This window comes from Megalobrama amblycephala, linkage group LG5, assembly GCF_018812025.1.
Source record: "Megalobrama amblycephala isolate DHTTF-2021 linkage group LG5, ASM1881202v1, whole genome shotgun sequence".
NCBI classification, from domain to species: domain Eukaryota; kingdom Metazoa; phylum Chordata; class Actinopteri; order Cypriniformes; family Xenocyprididae; genus Megalobrama; species Megalobrama amblycephala.
The window spans coordinates 14,350,574-14,361,029 of record NC_063048.1 but is presented as its reverse complement, the minus strand read 5'-3'; the positions used below and the strand labels follow the sequence as shown (position 1 = coordinate 14,361,029).

The following is a 10,456-nucleotide window of genomic DNA, read 5'->3' as shown; positions in this document are numbered from 1 at the left end:
TCGTCCATCAAGGTACGTATGAGACAAACAATAGTGATTAAAGTTAACTGGCACAAAAATGGCAATGGAAAATGCCTCTCACACTCATCTTTAATGCAAGTTTTTCTCTCCACATGATTTTGTTCACGTCACAGTCTATATGTCACCTTCAGTGGGACGCAATGTAGAAAATTTCACTTTATTTTTGCAGTTGGATGCCAGAAAACCCGTAGACACTAAACATGAGAATTCACTCGCAGAGGAGGAGAAAAGAAAAAAAAAAAGTCACTTGATTGGTGACAAAAGATAACAAGAAGTGGCTGCAGGGTGCCTCCCAAACCCTTGCTGTCTCAGAGTGGTGTGAATCGACCCCATCTGGTTTCATCTCACATCCCCACTCAAGATGGTGCCTTTCCTGCAAAAGCCATAATAGTATATAGATATGAGAGACAAAATATCCCTGCCAGAGTCCCTGGTGACTTAAATCAGTATGGGATCCCTCTAGAGCTCTGTCTGTTCCCTGGCCAGAATTGCAGTACACTTTAAGTAGTCCAATTTAACGTGAGAAACCACGGGCACTGCACTCCCAGGGAAGGAGGCAAGTCTCTGTCCATCTGTGGCTTTGCTTCCTGTAGGGGCAGTCTCAAGAGGAAGTCTCGGCGAGACTTATTTATTTTTGCTAAGAGGACCGAAGCATGGGGTTGCGATGGAATTAGTTTGTTTACCAATGCAAAGTGCTTTAATGTGATAATATTTTTGTATCAAAAGGGATAGACCTCCCAAAAATGATAAGTCTGACATCATGTCCTTCCAAACCTGTATAATGGTCTGTCTTCTGTGGAGCACAAAAGGAGGAAAAACTGAACAATGTGGTAGTCACACTTCTACATGCAATTCACCCGTTGCCGGGAGTTTGATTGACCAATGATAATGGCGATATTATGTGCCTCTGTTGCCATCAGCCATTTGGTCAGACAAACAAACCAGACAGTTGAGTTAGTAGATTAACATCGGTGAACTTGAAAAATGGTGAATTGACATCTTTCCTCGGTTGAAACATCACACCTTCTGATGTTCATTCATGCTTATTTCATGCTATAACTAGAAGTAAAAAGGAAGAGATGATCGGTTCATGTGCCGCTACAGTGACACATTAAAGAGCCACAAAATTGTTTTGTATTTATTTTTTGGATTTCTTTAAAAAAAAAAAAATTTTGAAAGCTGACACTTTGTTTCATTCCAAAAGTAACCAGCTCTGTCTTGTCTGTTGGCACATTGTCAGTGCCCTCTTTGCTCTGTGATGTATTTTTGACTACACATTGACTACATTTACATGTACACCAATAATGTGATTATTTGCAATAATCAGAGTACGGACTTAAAGGGATTGTTCACCTAGAAATAAAGATTATTCCAAGGTTTACTCACCCTCAATCCATCCTAGGTGTATATGACTATCTTCTTTCAGATGAACACAATCGAAGATATATTTAAAAAAATATACTTAGTTCTCCAAGGTTTACAATGGTTGTGAACGGCTGCCCAGATCTTGAAGACAAAAAATGCATCCATCCATTAAAAAATTAATCCATACGACTCCAGGGGGTTAATAAAGGCCTTCTGAAGCAAATCAATGTGTTTTTGTAAGACAAATATCCTTATTTAAAACTTTATAAAGTAAAATGATGAGCTTCCAGCGCGAAGTTCACAATGCCATGACGTTCTACACAATGACATGATGTACTACACTTTATAGCCTAGGACATAGCGTAGTACATCATGGCATAGTGTTCGCATGGCACATCGATTCGCTTCAGAAGGCCTTTATTAACCCCCCTGGGGTCATATGGATTAATTTTTTAGGGATGGATGCATTTCTTTGTCTTCAAAATCTAGGCAGCCATTCACAACCATTATAAACCTTGGAGGACTAAGGATATTTTTAAATATATCTCCGACTGTGTTTGTCTGAAAGAAGATAGTTTTATACATCTAGGATGGCTTGAGGGTGAGTAAATCATGGGATAATTTTCATTTTTGGGTGAACTATCCCTTTAATCACAATAAGATGACACAAGCAAACCTCTTCACAGGCATGTTACCGGCCACTGTTTTAATCTACTTACATCAAGTGCAAATGACATTTCTGTGGACATACTGGAAGGTTATTTTGTGACATGATGAACGTCGCAATGCCACTGTAACTGGGTTTGCATAGACTGCACCGCTTTCTTGAAACTTGAAAGAGTTTAGCGATTCGGAGTCGAGGGGAAACTTCAGAAAAATGTCACGGAGTTCATTCATGAAGTTGAACAACGCACAGACCGAGCACATGGTCAGAGCGGTAACAATGCGATTAATGTGTTTGCATGCCTGTTTATTGCAATTAAAATAGCCATAAGCCACATAGTTTATTTGTGATCGTTTACTACGATTACTAGCTTAATCATGTTAGTTTACTCAAAGTATTGTGTTTACATGAAGTAACGTTTAATCACATTATGGCCAAAATCCAATTATAATCTCATGATGAGTGTGCATGTAAACATACATTAATGCAGAGGTGTAAAGAGTACCTGAAAACTATACTTCAGTAAAAGTAAAGACACCTTACAGTGAAAATGACTCCATTACAAGTTACAAGTCACAAATTCCAATGTGGTTTGAGTAAAAATCTGATTTTAACGTTACTTAAGTATTTTACTCGTACTGAATGTAAGCTCAAAGATGCACTAGTCCTCGACACCTGAGAGACATGCCGGTGAAAAACAAGAATTAGTTGATTTGTGAGGAGACCGGTCACGTTTATTTTCTAAAATTAAAATAAAACTGAACACCTCAACATTGCGATAAATAAAGGCAGACACAACAGCGTCTTAAACGTCTACACTCAAGTCAAGCTTAAGTGCTCAAGAAGGGCATAAGTAAACCAATATCCTTCAAAAAAGTCTCTTCAGTATAATGGATAAATAAAATAATGTTAAGTACAATTAAATAGTCAAAGCCTACTTGCACTGCACGTCATCAGCCTCATCACCTGCAGCAGAAAAAGTTAGGTGCCATGCAAAACGTAACGAGTAGTTGCATTACTCATCACAAATGTATTGTAGTAAAGAGTACATATACTTATTCAAAAATGTAGTCAAGTAGAGAGTAAAAGTTGCTAATATTTTTAATACTCAAACTACAAAGTAGCCAAAAACATACTTAAGTACTGTAACTAATTACATTTACTCAAATACTTTACACCACTGCATTAATGTGTGGCGTGAGAGTTTCCATCATTTTCCGATTAAGTTAAAGATTTGGAGCGATGTAAACAGTGGCTGCGGGCCATCAAACACCCGAAGTTTGGAGATGACACCGTTATAGAAAACCTAAAAACCGCAGAATATGTAGTCTCCATTTCAAGCACGAGGACTACGAACCAAATATCCTTGCAATGAAGAGAACCATTCTGAAGGACACCGCGATCGATATTCACTTTCCCAGAGGACGAACAGCCTGGGCATCTGGTACTAAGCGTATTCGCCTAGAGGTAAGACTCGCTGATACTAGACTGATAACACAGTAGCCTATATGTAGTGTTGTAGGTAGCACATAGGTAGCAGTAAAACTGCAAACTTAGCAAAGTAACGTTAGATAGACAATTACATATAAGTTGCATATAAGTTGACTGTTATCAAAGTAAAGCCACTGTTCTGTAAAACTGAGTTAGTCTATTTATCTATTTATGCTAACGTTACCACAAAGCCTGTTGCTGTATTGGTTGAGATGACTGCAGAGACCGATAAATTTGCGAAATGAACCACTGATGAAGTGCAGACTATAACAAAATATGTTAAGCTTAAAAATATAATTGACACCCACTTTTGATAAAATCTTTGATCTATGTCCGTGAGTAACCTCAAAAGCGCATATGTATGGGCGTGGTGAAAAATTGCGGAACTACCTGCTATTACTGGCTGTAGTTTTATGCCTCTGGCCAAAAAAGCCTCCGATGACGCAAAATGGCGATTTTTGCGTCATCGGAGGCTTTTTTACAGAATAAAAATGCATAAATCTCTCATCTCGGGCTGATATGAAGGGGGAAAGCACAGTAATTCGAAAATACTAGTGGTATTCTACTAATACAAAGCTTAATGCTAAATCCTGAAGTAACCCTTTAACTATTTAGTGAACTGGACTAAACAACACATTGAAAAGATCCAACTCAAATGAATGTTTCGCTCATGAATGGAAGAAAGATAGTCATACAGTTTGGAACAACATTTTGTCATGAGTTCCTTTAATGGCTCAAAGCTCAGTGGACATTTAGATGTCTTGGGCAAGGTCTGCAATGAGGTAAGTGTTCAGAATTTAATCTTTATATGAATCATAACTTGCCTTTATGTTTGCCATAGAGAACTTAAACCATGTGATTGCCTTGATTATGTAAACAGGACAGAGGAAAAAATAGACCTGAGCTCTGCGGCACTGATGAGCAACAGAGCCGGAATCAGCTATTGATGACAACCACCATGAGGACGATGATGATGAGAGAGAAAAAGAAAGAAAGGTGTGAATGCTACGAGGCATTTTTCAAACATACAAATCATTATTGCATAAATGTGGAAAAAAGTAATATATTCTTACCAATAACAAGGAAATAAGCTGAATTTTATATAAGCGTTAAGACTTCAAAAAAGGTGACCACAAAAAGTAATTACAGACACACTGGAGACCCATACAAAGTTCCTGTCTCAGAATTCATGAAACTTTAATTGCAAGGAACAACCAGAGCCCAGTCACCCTGGTTTTGATCAAACACAAGTGTACACACTACGCTGCGTCCAAACATTAGAATAAAAGAAATAATATTATTAAACTTTGCAAGTCCTGCAGGGAATAAAAGAACAGTTACAGCTTTAGGTTTGATGCTTGCTAATCTTCTTGTTCACATATTGTGGCACAGACTGATGGCCATAGATGGTTCAATATGTGCAAGAATGACAAGACCAGTCACTCTTTATTATGGCATAAACACAATTTAATATGCAAAAATCACACTGACATCATCACTCTTTGCATTCCATAAGTCAATGGAAGCTTTTCAAACTTTAAAGGTGCCACTAGAACTTTTTTTTAAAAGATGTAATATAAGTCTAAGGTGTCCTCCTGAATGTGTCTGTGAAAGTTTCAGCTCAAAATATCCCATAGATTTTTTTTATTCATTTTTTTTAACTGCCTATTTTGGGGCATCATTAGAATATGCGCCGATTCAGGGCTGCGCGGCCCCTTTAAATTCTCCTTGCTCCCACGCCCCCCAAGAGCTTCGCGCTTGCCTTAAACAAGCATAAAAAAAAGTTCAAACAGCTAATATAACCCTCAAAATGGATCTTTACAAAGTGTTCGTCATGCAGCATGTCTAATCGCGTAAGTATGGTATTTATTTGGATGTTTACATTTGATTCTGAATGAGTTTGATAGTGCTCCATGGCTAACGGCTAATTACTACACTGTTGGAGAGATTTATAAAAAAATGAAGTTGTGTTTATGAATTAATACAGACTGCAAGTGTTTAAAAATGAAAATAGCGACGGCTCTTGTCTCCGTGAATACAGTAAGAAACGATGGTAACTTTAACCACATTTAACAGTACATTAGCAACATGCTAACGAAACATTTAGAAAGACAATTTACAAATATCACTAAAAATATCATGTTATCATGAATCATGTCAGTTATTATTGCTCCATCTGCCATTTTTTGCTATTGATCTTGCTTGCTTACCTAGTCTGTTGATTCAGCTCTGCACAGATCCAGACATTCTGCCCTTGTCTAATGCCTTTCATAATGTTGGGAACATGGGCTGGCATATGCAAATATTGGGGGCGTACATATTAATGACCCCTGACTGTTACGTAACAGTCGGTGTTATGTTGAGATTCGCCTGTTCGTCGGAGGTCTTTTAAACAAATGAGATTTATATAAGGAGGAGGAAACAATGGAGTTTGAGACTCACTGTATGTCATTTCCATGTACTGAACTTGTTATTTAACTATGCCGAGGTAAATTAAATTTTTGATTCTAGGGCACCTTTAATATAAAATTTCTTCCAGCATTTATGAAGCATAAAAATAAAAAAAAATCAATAATGTTAAAAATACAAACAAATATTAAAAATTATTTTAAAAAATGGTTTAAAAGTATAAAGAATTCACAAATATATATATATATATATATATATATATATATATATATATATATATATATACATTAAACGTTATATAAATGAAATAAAGTTTAATACTTTAGGACAAGTACACTTAAAAGTAAAAATAAATAAATAAATAAATAAATAAAAGTGATAAAAATGTTGTCCTTCATAATATAATTGCAAAGGTTACCGTAGGTCTTATGGTGATAACTGTGTGAAACAGTGCTGCCTCTAATTCTCCATTAGTGAATGAAATACAGTCTTTTGTTTAAAGCAGAGGACTTTGATCTCTTGTTCTTGATTTGACCAAACCGGTTATTAATCTTCTAAGCCTTGATTTAAATAGACTCAGCAATGGTTAAACACATTGTGCTTCTAATACAATGTCACATTCCTTGCATGTAAATACAGGCTACTGTTGAGTTCAGTGTTGTCAAGTCCGCGGTTTTCTTATGGAACTGGGATACTTTTTAAATTTGAATACAAATTTGCCGCTCTGATCTACCTACCCGCAGACCTGGCAACCCTGGTTGAGTTCCTCAAACTCACTCATTTTGAGTTTCAACATCATCACACCATTAAAGGGTTAGTTCACTCAAAAATGAAATTTCTATCATTAAGTACTCGCCCTCATGTCATTCCAAGAACTTCGTTCATCTTCGGAACACAAATTAAGATATTTTTGATGAAATTCAAGAGGTGTCTGAACCCACATAGGCAGCAACGTCATTGCCTTTTCAAGGTCCAAAAAGGTAGTAAAGACATCGTTAAAATAGTCCATATGACTACAGTGGTTCAACTTTAATACTTTTTGTGTTCAAAAACAAAACAAAAATAATGACTTCATTCAACAATTTCATCTCTTCCCTGTCATTCTCCTTTGCCTGTTTACATTCAGCGCTTCCAGGTTCTATATCAAAATGCCAGCTCAGTTTTGGCACATGCGTGTGATGCTGACGCAGGAGCCAGCGTTCTGACGTAGAACCTGGAAGCGCTAAATGTAAACAGCATTGGAGAATGACAGGGAAGAGACAAAAGCTGTTGACAAATACAAAAAGTATTCTCGTCACTTCATAACATTAAGTTTAGAACCACTGTACTCACATCGACTACACTGCGTTCCAAATTATTATGCAAGTGACATATCAGTAAGATTTCAGTAGAATAAACATTTAGATTTTAGTTTTTCTAAGAAAATGTCTGTTTGTTTATTTATCCATGTCTTTTTAGATAACTGGTATCAATCTCAGACAAAATAATTTGCCAGATCTATGGAAACCCTACTTAGATGTTGTTGCATATTATTAAGCAAGTCACAGTTCTCATGCAATATGGGAGGAATAAAGATATTTCTGAAGATGAATAAGCATGAAATGGTGCAATGTTGTGCAAAAGGCATGAAAACAACTAACATTGTGTGAAACTGAATGGAGATTATCGAATTATCGATTATCGAAATCGATTTGTGAGTGATTTAGAGCACAGCAGAACTCGGTCAGATAAAGGCTTATTAATGAAAGTTCCTGTCAAAAAAAAAAAAAGTCATAATTTGTGTAAAATTGAAAAAAAAAAAATAAATAAATAGAATCTACATAAAAACTATACATAAGATGCTTTTGAACAGCAGAAAAAAATGAAGCCCTATAAAAAGTCTCAAAACGTACTCTGATCTTCATATAGCAAAAGTAAAAAAGCTGAAATCTGTAAATCTGTAAGTTTAATAATAACAATAATAATAAAATAATAAAAAATCAATGCAACATAAAAATGAAAGACAAGGTCTATGAAAGACAAGTTACATACGTGCAAACAATTGGAACAACTGGAACTGTTCAATAATCATTCTTGTTTTTCCGCCATTAGTTAAGAATATCTCCCACCTCCATCAGTGGAAGCTCTGAGGAGCAGAAGACCCTGCAGGTCCAAATGAACTGTTTTAGTCAGAGAGAGAGAGAGAGAGAGAGAGAGAGAGAGAGAGAGAGAGAGAGAGAGAGAGGCAGTGTATTCCTGGCTCTGTGCTCTGTGTGAGGTGTTAACCAAGTGAGAAGCGCGGGGACTCGCTGGGCGCCTGGCCCGCCTCCACGCACACCCACCACTTCATATCTTCATCTGATGTGTCAATCCCCAGACTGGCCTGGCAGGAGAGAGTGAGGAAAGGGTCACTAGAGATCACAGATGCCACCCTGTTCCTCTCTCTGTTTTATTTTTTCTCTAAGTTTGATAAGGATCAAATGGAGTTGAAAAACAAGCACTTTGAGGAGCACTTGGAAACTGAAACTTAACTCTAAGTGGGAGTGCAGGTGTAGGGTGGGATGTTAAAGAGCTCGTTGATGGTACGTGCCATACAGGTACAGCAGCTTATTATGCTATGAAACTGGCATATATAAAAATGAAATTTACAGTCTCAAGGTTTCAGGTCAGGTGAGCTTCCACAGTATTAAGAAACAAGCGGCAGTTTTACGCTCTGCCAACACAATAACTTCCATTATGATACCAATTTCAAGAAAATATATAAATAAAATAATTCAACAGAAGAAAAAAAAAATCTTCCCACCAGCAGTCGAACAAATGCGAGCGCTAAGTACCAAGACATCTCTCTGTCCTTTAAAGCAATGATATGAATAATAACAGTAATGATGTCTAACGTGGGAGGAGATGGTTAGCACAGTCGAGGAAAATAATGAGTTTTAATGCCAATGCTAATGGGCAAAAAATAGATCCCCTTCTTTCAAAGGAAGAGGAGCGTTTAAGAGCTCTCATTCAGCGCTACCCTTGTGATAATAGCCACACTACCACATGTCTCTATGTCCTGAAGAAAAAAAAAGAAGAAAAAAAAATATACTTGTTAGACTTCTTAACGCGCTTTGCGTGTTTTGAATTTGAGGATGCTGTCGTTCTGTTTTTGCCATCTGTTTGGCTCATTATGGGACATATCAATACTAAAATATTTGAAATTGTCATAATTTTAGGAAACCTCCACCACCTGTGCAGGCGTTGAAGTTTGTATGCCGTGTTATTTTCTCACTGTACTTTCCCCTTTTTACAACTCTGCCATGTTCCATCATTTTTGCATTTAAATAGATTAACATAATTGGTTTTCTAAACAAGAAAGAAAGAAAGAAAGAAAGAAAGAAAGAAAGAAACAAAGAAAGAAAGAAAGAAAGAAAGAAAGAAAGAAAGAAAGAAAGAAAGAAGCTTTAGTATAACATTTTGATTGCATCAAAGATTAAAAAAAAAAAAAAAAAAAAAAACTATCTATCCATCTATGGAAAGCATTTTGACATCTTCTCGACTGCTCAGTGACCTTCACGATCTGGTCAGCGAGGACATATGCTAGGTCAGCTTTCAGAAGCTGGTGGCTGGAACTGGAACTTGGTACATTGTTTGGTGGCAGAGAGCCCCTCTGGGAGGCTTGTATCAAACACAGCCTTCCATCCTTTATCCACTAAATGGCCTCCTCATATTCTTACTCTTTCGGAAATGCTTCCTCTTAAACATTACTTGAGCCAGGTTTTATAAATTATGAATTATTTGATACAGGCTAAATAAGAGTTATAATGTTCACATATCTAACTCACAGTTAGATGACTACAGAATTGTGGGGTTTAGCAGAGAAGACAACATTTCATTGTTTTCTGTATGACAATTACCAATAATTTATTACTTAAAAAAAAAAAAAAAAAAAAAAAAAAAAATATATATATATATATATATATATATATATATATATATATATATATATATATATATATATATATATATATATATATATATATATATATATATATATATATATTATATAAAAGTGATTTTCCTCATGAGGACTAAAAAAAAATTGTCCCCACAAGGCAAAAAAATGCTGGTACTACTATATTTGTGACCTCAATCTTCTGTTTGGTTCCCACAATATAGGGTTTACCAGGATCTCTCTCACATACACGCACACACACCATGTGCACACACACACACACACGTTGGGTTTCCATGTTTTATGGGGAGTTTCCATAGACATAAGGATTTTTATACTGTACAAACTGTATATTCTATCCCCTAACCCTAAACAAAACCCTCACAAAATGCAGAAAGTAACACTTTACAGTAAGGTTCATTAGCTAACATTCCCCCAGTAGTCAATATTTTTATCCCTTAAAACTCAAAATTACATATTTAAACTAGTGCTGTCAATCGATTAAAAAATAAATTCAATTAATCTAAAAATTTTTCTGTGATTAATTGCAATTAAAAACACTTACGTTTTTATACGTTAATATATTTTAT

General features: G+C 36.0%; 1 long non-coding RNA gene across 1 annotated transcript in view; it reads right to left on the bottom strand.

Annotated features, from left to right (window-relative positions):
* Positions 1-7,915: 7,915 nt before the first annotated feature.
* The window catches only part of LOC125268529, a 130,904-nt gene continuing 128,363 nt past the window's right edge, over positions 7,916-10,456 (bottom strand). The window contains exon 4 of the long non-coding RNA XR_007184922.1: positions 7,916-8,312. This is a non-coding gene — a long non-coding RNA (uncharacterized LOC125268529). The remainder of the gene's footprint in view (positions 8,313-10,456) is intronic.